The sequence below is a fragment of the Rattus norvegicus genome, chromosome 1 (assembly GCF_021556685.1).
Source record: "Rattus norvegicus strain SHRSP/BbbUtx chromosome 1, alternate assembly SHRSP_T2T, whole genome shotgun sequence".
Classification (NCBI taxonomy): Eukaryota; Metazoa; Chordata; class Mammalia; order Rodentia; family Muridae; genus Rattus; species Rattus norvegicus.
The window spans coordinates 60906181-60920305 of record NC_141534.1 but is presented as its reverse complement, the minus strand read 5'-3'; positions in this window follow the sequence as shown (position 1 = coordinate 60920305).

Sequence of the window (14125 nt, the reverse complement as noted above, 5' to 3'; positions counted from 1 at the left end):
TTCTTGTATGCCTATGGGTATCTCTTTTTTTAGGTTAGGGAAGTTTTCTTCTATGATTTTGTTGAAGATATTTATTGGTCCTTTGTGCTGGGAGTCTTCACTCTCTTCTATACCTATTGTCCTTAGGTTTGATCTTCTCATTGAGTCCTGGACCAATGTTTTGGACCAGTAGCTTTTTCCGCTTTACATTATCTTTGACAGTTGAGTCAATGATTTCTATGGAATCTTCTGCTCCTGAGATTCTCTCTTCCATCTCTTGTATTCTGTTGGTGAAGCTCGTATCTACAGCTCCTTGTCTCTTCTTTTGATTTTCTATATCCAGGGTTGTTTCCATGTGTTCTTTCTTGATTGCTTCTATTTCCATTTTTAATTCCTTCAACTGTTTGATTTTTTTTTCCTGGAATTCTTTCAGGGATTTTTGTGACTCCTCTCTATGGGCTTCTACTTGTTTATTTATGTTTTCCTGGAATTCTTTCAGGGATTTTTGCGATTCCTCTCTGTAGGCTTCTACTTGTTTATTAATGTTTTCCTGTGTTTCTCTAAGGGAGTTCTTCACGTCTTTCTTGAAGTCCTCCAGCATCATGATCAAATATGATTTTGAAACTAGATCTTGCTTTTCTGGTGTGTTTGGATATTCCATGTTTGTTTTGATGGGAGAATTGGGCTCAGATGGTGCCATGTAGTCTTGGTTTCTGTTGCTTGGGTTCCTGCGCTTGCCTCTCGCCATCAGTTTATCTCTAGTGTTACTTTGTTCTGCTATTTCTGACAGTGGCTAGACTGTCCTATAAGCCTGTGTGTCAGGAGTGCTGTAGACCTGTTTTCCTGTTTTCTTTCAGCCAGTTATGGGGACAGAGTGTTCTGCCTTCGGGCGTGTAGTTTTTCCTATCTATAGGTCTTCAGCTGTTCCTGTGGGCCTGTGTCTGGAGTTCACCAGGCAGGTCACTTGCAGCAGAAAAGTTGGTCTTACCTGTGGTCCTGGGGCTCAAGTTTGCTCCTGGGGTGTTGCTTATGAGCTCTCTGCGGCGGCAGCAACCAGGAAGATCTGTGCTGCCCTTTCCGGGAGCTTCAGTGCACCAGGGTTCCAGATGGAGTTTGGTGTTTTCCTCTGGCGTCAGATATATGTGCAGAGTGCAGTCTCTTCTGGTTTCCCAGGCATGTCTGCCTCTCTGAAGGTTTAGCTCTCCCTCCCATGGGATTTGGGTGCAGAGAACTGTTTATCCCGTCTGTCCCTTCAGGTTCTGGTGGTGTGTCAGACGCAGCGGTCCTGCTGCACCTGGGCCCTCCTCTGCGGGAACCCAGAGGCCTTAAACAGTTTCCTATTGGGCCAGGGATGTGGGTAGGGGTGAGCAGTGTTGATGGTCTCTTCTGTTCTGCAGCCTCAGGAGTGCCCACCTGACCAGGCAGTGAAGTCTCTCTCCCACGGGGTTTGGGAGCAGAGAGCTGCTGCGGGCCGGTATCCGTGGGTTTGGGACTCCCGGTAAACCCCGGAAGTGCCCAGTCCTAGAGGAATTTTTGCCTCTCTGTGTCCTGAATTCACCAGGCAGGTCTCTTGCAGCAGAAAAGTTGGTCTTACCTGTGGTCCCGAGGCTCAAGTTTGCTCGTGTGGTGCTGCCTATGAGCTCTCCACGGTGGCAGCAACCAGGAAGATCTGCACCGCCCTTTCCGGGAGCTTCCGTGCACCAGTGTTACAGATGGTGTTTGGTGTTTTCCTCTGGCGTCAGAGATGTGTGCAGAGTGCAGTCTCTTCTGGTTTCCCAGGCGTGTCTGCCTCTCTGAAGGTTTAGCTCTCCCTCCCACGGGATTTGGGTGCAGAGAACTGTTTATCTGGTCTGTCCCTTAAGGTTCTGGCGGTGTCTCAGACGCAGTGGTCCTGCTGCTCCTGGGCCCTCCTCTGCAGGAACCCAGAGGCCTTATACAGTTTCCTCTTGGGCCAGGGATGTGGGCTGGGGTGGGCAGTGTTGGTGGTCTCCTCTGCTCTGCAGCCTCAGGAGTGCCCACCTGACCAGGCGGTGAGGTCTCTCTCCCACAGGGTTCGGGAGCAGAGAGCTGCTGCGTTTCGGGATCCGCGGGTTTGGGACTCTAGGTAAACCCCGGAAGTGCCTGGTCCTAGAGGATTTTTGCCTCTGTGTGTCCTGAGTTCACCAGGCAGGTCTCTTGCAGCAAAAAAGTTGGTCTTACCTGTGGTCCCGAGGCTCAAGTTTGCTCGTGGGGTGCTGCCTATGAGCTCTCCGCAGCGGCAGCAACCAGTGACGCTGCCTTTTTTCTTTTCTCCCTACACCCTTCTGGTGGCTCAGGTTGGACAACTAGGTGCCCATGACCAACTCCTCATTGTGGATGAATTTAGTCTGGATGGACTTTCTCAGGAAAGGTATGACTAATTGGTCACTTAAACGCGTCAACTAATTGGTTAGTTTTAGTGTACTGAAGTGATAGTTTGCATTTAATTTTGAAATTTGAATTCAAAAAGAAGTGATGTAAAAGCTCTTTGTGTTTACTCACATTCACTATAACCCTAGTTCTTAGAGCACATGAATCTCATTTTGGGTTCACTCATAAGAATGTATATTAGTATAAACATTTCATTAAATAATTATATAAATATGTACACATATACTTAGAGCTTGTAAAATCTTTAAATATCTTAATGTTTATGATATAGAATAGAATATATTTATCTGTTTTATAATTAATTATCATAAGTGATGTGGACAGGACATAATCTTCTGAAAGTCTGGTTTATTTCCCCAAACAGCAACCAGGCTGAAGAACCTAAGCACAAGTATTCTGAACATAGACTCCTCTATGACAGTGAGCACTGTTTCTTTATATTTTCTTCCTAGGGCAGCAGAACTCATGACTACAACCAGTTCCATGGTTACACTGGAAGTGGCAAATCAAGGCATCCTCTCTCACTGCCTGTCCACCTGTCTTACCCAGCCATTGTCCTCCATGGTGCAGAGAGGTAAGAGCTAGTGACTCAAGCCAGGTTAGCCAACATATAGTAATCCTGTATTGAGATATGGCTCCTCCTAAAAGTTATCAAAATCAGGGGCTGGAAAGATGGTTCAGTATTTTACAACACCAGTGTTAGCTCACAACTGCCTAAAACTCTAATTTCAGGGGATTTGAAACCTTCTTCTAAGTTCTTTGGACACCAGTCAAGCATTCATGTGCACATATGCTGGGCAAACACTCATACACATAAATTATTTTTATAAAGTGAGACCCTAAAAGTCCCATGTAGTAGCTCCTACCACAGCTCTTGCTCAGCTTTTCAAGGAAGAAGTTAGTTGAGACTGAGTGCATGATGCTGAGAAATACTTCTGTACCATGATACAGATCAGATCTGATGGTACGGTTTACTAGATATATTCACAGTCTGTTAGGTGCAGTATTGTGAATCCTCTTCTGACCCTGACTCAGCTTTTATTTTTACTTTTTATTTTTTCAGTTTTATTTTTATTACGCTACTCAAGTAAATTAATACTAAATTAATGAATCTGGGAAAATGAGAATTAGTTTAAATGAGTAAATATAATGTGAAATGTTTTTTATTGAAAGCATAGTGTCAAAATTATAGTTTTTAGCAGGGCATTTAAAATACATGCTTTTTAGAAAACCATTTATTTATTTCCTTTACAATCCTGTCTTCCCAGTAACCCACCATACAATTCTTCCCTCCATCACACTTTTCCTGAAATGGCAAAGCTTGTTTCGGGGTGTCAACCCCCATGAATGCTTTTTAAAAGATTGTAAAACAGATACCTGAGGAAAAAGTATGCCTTTTATGCAGTTTTAAGCATCTGATTGTTTACTTCTTTACATTTCACAAGAACAGACCCCTCTACCTAGACCTGAAGTTAGGAGCTAAATTTCAGGAGTGGCAATGCCACAAACAGCATGCATCAGTGTATAGAAAAAATCTTTTTATTCCTTTGTAGACACAGGAACAGCTGGCTACTTGGCCAGTGAGCCATAAAGCAGTGTCAGGTCTGGTTATATAACCATTCCCCAGTTTTTGTTACCTCCTCTGTGAGGAAGAAACATGCATGAAATTTTGCTAATATCTCTGGTGAGTCCCTGAAGTAGTATAGCTTCCTCTTTTCTTTTCTCAGCCTCTTACCCCATCCAAGGAAGAGCTTCAGGAAGTTTAAGCCACTTGAGCTCCACTGAGTAGAGGCTGGCAAGGGTCTCTAATGTGACAGTGATATGTGGATCCAGAGGTCCTCAGTGGAATCTAGCACATGCAGCCAGGAGCACCTGAACTCTTCCTCCAAGTCAGTTGCCCCTGCTTCCACTCTGACCAAGAGTGGTCCTGGCCATTGGGAAACCCCAGCAGAGGTGCTGCCCACCCCTGTGACTGTCTCCCAGCCCATATGAACAGACCTCCCTCCACCACCTCCTCTACCACAGGTCCACTACACCAGATATTGGTGGCATTTCAGTGGATTTGCCACTCCCCCCTCCTTCTGCAAACAAGGCAGCATCCCAGTCTGCACAGGTGGCTGGGAAAAAAGAGTGAGGAGCAGCAGTGGTGGTCTGAGATATAGAAGGCCTGTCTGGACAAGGAAGCAGAGAGGAAGCACAGGGAGCAGGAGAGGAAAGGGTGACAGATGCACTCTCATTCCCTGAACTTGCTTCCTTCTCTTCTTTGACCGCACCGACCAAACCAGGAAAACCTTCCACACTGCAGAGGCCCCAAGGAACAGTCATTCTGGTGTTGTAGTCCCCGCAGCAGCCCCCCACTATTGAGCACAGGGATCTGCAGTTCATAACTATCAGTAAAGAGGAGTTGTCCTCTGGGGAGTCTGTCTCCAGACCCATAAAAATAAGATGTCAGGAAGAAGCTGGAGAAGCAACAGCAAATGCACCTTGTGGATATGCTAAGCAAGGAGATCCATGAGTTGCAAAACAAGGGGGACGGTAGTGCAGAGGAGACTGACTGCCTGTGGACGCTTATGCTGGAGTGGCAGTTCCAGAACAGACTTCAGGCCATATTTCTTGCGTTTCTCCCAGGTTCATTTCATAAAACTGTTCAAGAAGCACAACATTTGATGTTTCCATAGTAGAAATTTATAACAACAATGTTTTTGCCCTTCTGGCCTTAGACAGTTCTACAGTGGTGTCTATGGTTAAGTGCCAGGCAGTGAGAACCCAGGAGTGACATTCAGAGGTACACAGGATGACCAGCAGGTGAGGTGCTCCTGGGGCCCAGTGTCCTGAGTGCAGGTCCTCAACCTTACATCTGCACACTCCAGCTGTGCCTGGGATGGAGCCAGTGCTACCAACCTAGGAAGCAGCTCAGGGAGTGTGCTTAGTATGTGCCCCATTGCTTCAGTGCATGACAAGGTTAATCTGCAGGAGTAGCAAGGATTTTAGCCAGCTCGCGTTCTGTATCTGAGGAAGAACATGTCTTTAAGAACATCAAGATGCTCACCTCTAGCACATATCAGCTTTATATATCAAAGATATCATAATAAAGCTGTTTAAAACAAAAAAAGTTATAAGGTAGCTCAAGGGTAGGATTACTGACCCTGAGTATTATATCTAATTACACACACACACACACACACACACACACACTAACACACACACACACACACACACACACACAGAGAAAGAGCTACAAAAGTTGGAAAAATAAACGAATCTTAAGAATATATAAATAAATGTATAATTATTAAAATCTATATGAGAGTCAATGTTTATCACCCAGCATTGAGGAAGGGGCTTAGAGAAATGAATTATCCCCCTCCAACCTCAAAAAACATACGCACACACACAATCAATGACATGTGTAATTATACCAGGAAATACCCGTATTTTATAGAATGCCATAATCGAATGTAAGAACCATCTTTTTTGTTATGGGTTGCCAATACATTCTTTTTCCAAGGTGTGTGCAGCTGTGCCAGTCTTGTTCACTATGGGATGGAAGAGGTCCCTGACCTGTGAGCCTAGAGGTGAGCAGGGGATCTTTGCTCCATTCTGAGACTGAGAAAGGCAGGATGCCCACTCAAGGGTCCATAGCAGGGAAGGTTTTCAAGCTATGACAGTGCTGGAAAAGCCTATACAAGGCACACAGTTAGCAGTGATGTGTTTGCAGGGAGTCCAAGGAACCAGCTTTGTACTGATGCAGGTGGGCAAGCATTTATCATCCACCTCCCACTATGACAGCAATGAGAGTATTGCTTAAGTTTTATTTCATAGATTTGATCCCTGACCAAAATACCAAAAACTGCACCCTTAATGATGTAGCAAATAGAATAGTGGATGCTAGGCCAGGAACCTATGATGCTTCTAATACCATTGTGTATTTCCGAGCAAGGAAGGAGAGGTATCAATGGACAGCAGTCTGTTTCCCCACGAGTACTCTACCACTGAGTTAGTAGCCTTAGCCCTCCTCACCTCTAGAAAAAGGGTGTCACTAAGTTGTCCAAGCTGATCTTAAACTCATGATGTAGACCAGGCTAGCCTTGAAGTTCTGATCCCCCTACCTACTGTGTGTCTTGAGTGTCTGGTATTACAGGCCCGTTTATCTATGGATTAGTAGCCCATGGAAGAGTCCATGATCCCATGACCCCCTAGTTCTCACCCTGTGGAGTTATTGGCCTAAGGGGGAGATGGAGTCCATCTGAAGGGAGGGTCAACAAGACAACTCTGTAGAGTGGGGAACTCATCATTCATATTGGGTCCCTGCTGGGAAGAGGAGAAATCAAGAGGAGGGAGGAGATTGGTGTTGGGGAATCCTCCTCTTCCTCCTCCTCCTCCTTCTGCTGCTAATGCTGCTGGCACTATTGCTGTTTCTCCTGCTGGACCTTCTTCCTCTTTTTGGATGAACCTTCTGGCCATAATGAGATACGTGACCTTGGGAGAATGACACCTGCAAGGTGCCAAGGACTGGCAGGCTTCCACTCCTCTTTCTTTGTAATCTAAAAGCAGCAGCAGGGTCAAGGCTAGGAAATGGGGCTGAAATGGGACTCACTTGCTGTGCCTGGGCTGTGCAGCCATACCCCGGGATAGCCTGCTGTTGTAGGAAGTAATAAGTTGCCATTTCCTCATTATATTTTCTTTTTATTAGAGAGTATTTTATTACAGAGGCTTGAAATCCCATGCATTTCATCGCACCCAAAATTTCAGGGTCTGGCCTGAGGGGAAGCAGTTCTTCACAACGAACTGTGAACCCCTTCCCGTGTTCTTTGAACCAGGCGTGTTTCATCACCTCGCTGGCTGTTGGTCTATACATTGGATTTACTGTTAGTAATTGACTAAGGAGGTTCTCCAGTTCTTCTGAAACCCCACAGGGGGCAGGATACACCCCTGCAACAACTTGTTTTTGTAATTCTTGGATGATCACAGAATCAAATGGGAGCTTTCCCACTACCATATAATACAAGACCTCTCCTATTGTCCACATATCATTCTTCATCCCGTCATACAGAAGTCCAAGGAAGCGTTCCAGGGAACCAAAAGAATACGCACCGCAGTGCTGGTTTAGCATTTGTCCAGGTTGTGTTTCAGTGCTAAGCCCAAAGTCGATGACTTTGACCTTTTTGTTTTTATCAATCATTATATTGTCCACTTTCAGGTCTCGGTGAACAATCCCCTTTCCATGGCAGTAGCTCACTGCTGATAATATCTGTTCAAATATTTGCCGGGCCTCATCCTCCTCTATGTGCCCTGACTCTCTGATGTACTGGTAGAGTTGTTGGCCTTCCACCAGCTCCATTATGAGGTATATTCTAGTTTTGTTTTCAATGACTTGTAAGAGAGAAACAATGTTGGGGTGGTTGATCTTTCTCATTATGTTTGCTTCTGTCATGGCTGGCCGGAACCACTGCTTGTTCTTTCGGAGAACTTTGACCGCCACTTGGGTTCCTGTGAGCCGGCGGTGGGCCAGGAGGACCTTGGCATGGCTTCGTTTTCCAATAGTCTTCAGTACTTTATATTGGGAATGAAAGGTTCCCTCCTGAGAGATACTGGGATTGGGACTAGAAGGTGGTAACTCCTCCTCAGTCTCTGTAGGCATTTTATCAGTACTAATGCTACCTAAAAATAACAAACAAATGGAATCAAATAATGAAAAAGATGGAGCAATTCAGGAACTAAAATTACACATGTGGAACCTAAAAGAAACAAATGAAACAAAAAGAAAAAAATAATAACAAAGAAAAGACTAGACTAGAAAAATAGAGTAAAATTATGAACAGGGGGAAATATGAAGAATCATAAGTAAAAGCCACCCAAATAACCAACCCCAAAAGAGAAAGCCAAGAGCACACACATACTAAATGCAATGATGAAAATAAAAATCGTCACACTACAATAGGATTGGGCAGCCAAAGCTGATCAATACTGTGAATGGATGTAGTTTGAAGAAAAAGGTCAGGTGAAAGAAACGGGAGGAGAAACAATTAGTATAAGACAAAACAAAGAAATGTAAAAAGCCAACACTTAAGGGAAACTCCATTGAATTTCAGGACCTAGTGATCCACAAAAATCCACAACTCTCCAGAGCAAAATACTGAAAATTAAAATTAACCAACCACAAGGAATAAGGCAGTTAAATATCAGTGAATAGTAAACCTTAAACAAAGGCCGAAGAGTCAAAGTGTCACAAAGGGCAAATTTGTATCAAGTCTAAGCCAATGATTGCTTGTACTCAATAAATAGAGAAACAGGAATAATGTAAAAGGATGAAACCGCAGGGCACTGAAAATGGAGATAGAGTTAATCATCTGACTGCAGAACCGTAAATAATCAAAGCAGTAATATATATAGCATGTGAGAACATAAAAACCACCACCAAAATGAATCCAGCAATCCATAATAAATAAATAAATAAATAAATAAAACAAAACCACAATAAGGAAATAGCCAGTGGTCTTGAGAATATATGGCCTAATTCTATCACTTAAACACATAGAAAAAAAAATCAATCCATAAATAAGCAGCCAGCAGTCTACGTAGGCCTTTAATCTGATATTATGGGGTTGGCATATCAAATTCCTGGGAGCCACTGGAGAGCCAAGACAGGTACTTGGGCAGCTGCAGGCCAGTGAGAGAGCCTGTCTTGAAAATGAGGTTGAGGACCTGCCTCAGGAACAGGAGCCAGGGTGACTTCTAGCCTCTACACTCTTTTGCACTGAGGTGCAGGTAATATAGATACAAGGGGCAAAAGGGGATGGGCACGTGTGTGCACACACAAACACACACACACACACACACACACACACACACACACACACACACACAGGCACACACACAGACAAACACCCAGATTCATACAAAACACACTCACGTAGGAACAGGCGCACACATACTTACACACAAGTAAACCTGGAAAAATGCACATCACAGACACACACACACACACACACACACACACACACACAGGGACACACACACACACAAAAGAAGTGGTACACACATACAAACATACACACAAACAAACCTGTAAACTCACACACTCCTACATATACTGACAAACACACAAGCGAAAGTGTACACACACTCACACACAGGCAAATCTGTCAGCACACACTCTCTTACACACACTGATACATACACATATACACAGTACAGTAAAATCCAATACAACCACACACAACTCACAAGATACAAACAAGTCGCAGAGGGCTCCACTCCACACCTCCTCTCAAAGCACTCAAAGAAATCCAGGCCTGGCAACAGCTTAACATCTGTTGGCTGGGACGCCTCACAGTCGCTCCTCATTAGGTCACAATAGGACCTGTCATGACATGGTTGGGAAGGGCTTCAAGGCTCTGGCTTCTGTGGGCAATGGAGAGATTTAAGGCTTTTAGAAATCAAAGCCTGTAAGATGTTTACCTCTCCTCAATTCTCTGTTTTGAATGTTTTCTATGCCTCCTGCTTCAAAGTCGTCATGTCTACACTCAGGGTGTCACTTTTTCATTGAATTCTGAATGATTAGCCTCAAACTGATGGTACACTGTAAAAAAAAATAAAAAAAAAACAAAGCTGTGTTTCTAAACTGACCCATCAAGATGACACTGATTTCATAAATCCTCAGAAAGGCTCTAGGTTATCATCAAACACCTGAGACAAAGCTGCAGGGATAGGCAGAGCACTTGCCTCCCAAGGGTAAGGAATTGAGTTTCAATCCCCAAAACCCCCATCAATGTTGGATGCATCAGCAAAGCCCATAAGCTCAACATCTGTGGAGTGGGGAGGGGTGGGGGTTGAAGACAGGTGGTCTGACATGCAGGCGTGAGGACCTGTCAGAGGATGGCCTCTGACAGGACATGGGGTAGTGGTATGCATGGACACCTAGGCACATAAGGGGGTATGCATACACAGGCAGACACTTCCTATCACACAGAGGTTGGCATGATGTATAGAAAACCAAGTCCATCCTGAGTGTAGGGCTCACTTTAAATATTAAGGTCCAGTGATGGAAGAGGCATGTATGAGGACAAGGAGCCCTGTGCAACCTGGGGCCAGAAGGAACAGTGTGGCTATGCTGACAGAGTTGAAATGAATTCTCAATCACAGTCTGTGACAGCAAGGTCACAGGACCCAGTCTGCTGTGTTATTTGTGAGCAGCCAGTGCAGCCAGAAGCTAACTATTGAGCACTGACTGGCCCAAGCCCAGAAAGGGTCTCTGTTTCTCAGATTGCTGGGGGCAGTGCAGTGTGTACAGCTTTCCTTCTGAAGACTCTTCTGGGGTTTGGAGTCCCCTGTAGAGGACTCTCATGGCTGCAGACACTAAGCCTGGGAGGAAAGATCCTCATCTGCAGAGTTCACTGAAAGGCCTGAGAGCAGAAAAGGAAAGAAACAGCAAAGTGTGCCACCTCTGCTCACTGTGGTTCAGCTTCTGCCTTTGCAGCTGAGCTCAGGTTCCTGGAGTCCTCCCTAGGCTGAGTCAGTGATCTCAATTTTAAGTCCCTACTTCCTGGTTTGTAGTATCAAACAAAGCACAGTTTCAGGCAAGAAAAGCTGTGAACACCATCTAGACATTGTTGTCTACATTTGAGGGGGAGTGTTGAGCCCCAAAGGGAGCAAGGGTTACAAGGTCAGGTATTATAGGAATGGCCAGGGTTGGAATCCAAGTTCCAATCTCCCTTTGCTCTGGGCAGAGGGTAGGCCTGGCAATTGGTTCCTGCTGTGTACATGGGGAGAATCAAAGGGTCTTATGGGATCGCTGGCACAGACCTGCCCAAGCATGGCTTAGGGAGCCTCACACCAACTCAATATTTGATGTGTTCCCAGTTTTGTCTACCACCCTCAGCTGTGTGCCATTTTCCCTGCCTCCTGCAAGGGACCCTAAATATCTTCCTATAAAAGGCGATCAAGGAGGAGTTGCACAAGGACAGGTGGGGCTCTGTGGGGAGGTTCACATGGGCTAACACATTAGAGGGCCACAGTCCCTGGATTGATGCTGGATGGACACCCTCCTCTGACAACCAACAGAGAGATCTTCACAGAGATCAAGAGTAGGCTTCTCTGAATAGCTGTGCAGAGCACCTCCGATTCATGGACTTAGGACTGACACCCATAGGATGCTTTTGAGGAGCCGATTGTGATCAAGGGCCCATCTGCCTGGGTCCATGTGCCTCTAGAGATGAGCCCAGGACTTGGCTGTGGCTGGTTACGGGGTCAGATCAGAGGATGGGAGGGGGCTTGTCCTTGGCTCCTGGGAGTAGAGCAATTTTTCTTTCTCTGCCCCTACTTTTTTTGCTTTTCTTTCCTTGGCATAAGGAGGGACTGGAAGAAGTCTGTCTATGGGGAGTGAGGCTGGCTGGGAAACTGCTCGCTGTTCTACATTGTCATGCAGCTGGGGGCTTGGGGTTGTTGGCAGGATAACCTCTGCACCATTCCAGTCTGCTTCTCTCCACTTTATCCATGCATCCCTGTCCCAGGGCTGGGAGACCTGGATACAAAAGTCCCACCTGTGGCTTCCAGTCCAGGGATGGAGTCCCTCAGTGAATGGATTCCAGATGGTTCTGTGTAAAGCTGCATCGAACAGGGTAGTTACTGAACATGTGGGTACATGGAGGAGGATACTGCACTGCACCCACCCACATTTCATATAAAACCAATCCTCATGCTCTGGTACTAATTGGTTCTTTTTATACCTTTCACCATTTTTGCTATTCACTGTACTGTTAAGGGTGAATTTTCATTGTTTCACTTCTGCAAAAAGACAGAGTTTAGCATTGGAGACTCCCTACAGCCTGGCTGGAAGGGAGGCCTACACCCATGTGGCCTTCTAGGAAAAAGCTCTTTCATAGGATGCCTCCCTGAGTCCCAGGATGTGTGGAGGGCTCTGTGCCCTACCCAGGGTTGACCTCAGTATATTAACGGGAGCAGAGGCTTCTCTCTGATAGAACAGTACCACCCTCCTGCAAGATGTCTATGATGGTTTGTATATGCTTAGCTCAGGGAGTGGCAATATTAGGAGGCGTGGTCTTGTTAAAGTAGGTGTGTCACTGTGGGCATGGGCTTTAAAACCCTTTTCCTGTCCACATGCAAGCCAATCTTCCCCAAGCAGCCTTCAGATGAATATGTAGACCTCTCACTTACTCTGGCACCATGACTGCCTGGATGCTGCCATGCTCCCAGCTTGATGATACTGGACTGAGTCTCTGAACCTGCAATCCTGTGTCCATTAATGTTGTCCTCATAAGAGCTGCATTGGTCATGGTGTGTCTGTTCTCAGCAGTAAACCCCTAACTGAGACAATGTCCTTGTTCCCTACTCCAGCTTCCTGGCTATAGAAGCTTCACACATGAGCGGCATTCTCTTGGGATATGGGCCTAATAGGCTCTAGGCTGTCTGCTTGATCTGAGAGTGCTAGGACATCCTGCTCCTATGGGCATTGTTACTGTTCCCATGCAATACTGTGAAAACATCAGCAGGCTCCTGCTTTCTTACCCCCCTGAACACAATGCTGCCTTTTCCAGGAGTGGATCCAACATATCTCAGAACCTCCTCAGGAACTATGTGTTTCCCAAGGATTACCTGCACTTGCTTACACACCCCTATTCTGTGTCCTGAAAACTTTTCAAAGCCCATTCATCTGAGACTGGTGAGTTCAGGACAGTAGTCCCAAGTGTCTTGTCCTACGCTGACAGTTCATTCTCATGAGGCATCACTTACCCTTGACAGAGGATTTTTCCAAGGGGCATTGGATGTGCAGGAGAATTGTGTGTGCTGACTCCTGTCAGATCAGCACAGGATACCATCAAGGCCCCATTTGCTCTTGATTTTGGAACTCATGGTCTTGGCACTGTCTTGTTGTTATTTAGGTCCATGTCAGTCCCTAATTGAATTTTAGCATGGGAACCCAGGGCAGTTGTCTTCAAAGATATTCCTAGTATGGGCCACATCTTCACCTTGCCAGACATAAAGCACAACAAAACACCAGGCAGGCAGAGAACCCTCAGGGGCTGGAACTGGCATGTTCAAACACTCTGGCTTGACCTTGGCCAGCACAGATTCAGAGAACATCTTCTATGTAGGAAGATCTCCTTCCTCCTCTCAGAGTTTAGGACATCTAGAGGTAGGCTAAGGTGCTGGCACAATGTGAGCAGAGGCAGCACTCTGGGCTTGTTCAGTGTCAAAGCTTCCCTGCCACCCCTGTATCACAGTCACATCAGCCCATCTCATGAGAATTCTAGGGCTGCTGATATCCTGGATGAATAATCCATGTTCTGCTGCTAGTTTCTTTGCTTCCACATGGACAACTGAGAGAAGGGATTAATTAAGTGTAGGTGAGGAAGCCCTGCAAATATCTACTTGGTGTTACCAAAGACAATGGGTTCTGACTGGCAAGATCTTTGAATTAGATTTTGAAAAATGCCACCTAGGAACAGTTAGTAGGTACTCTCAGGAAGGTGCAGCATGTTGGGCACAATGGGACAGGATCCCTGAGGCTGGTGCAGTGGGACAGGGTCGTTGGGGCAGGTAAAACTGAGTAGGAAACGTGAGCCAGGAACAACCGGGCAGGGACCCTGGTCCAGTTACAACAGAGCAGGAATCCTGGGGGAGATGCAAGGGGGCATGAGTCCTGGGGAAGGGATCTTGTAGTTGTGGCCCTGTGGCATGTGCAACTGGCAGGGACCCTGGGGCAGGTGCACTGTGA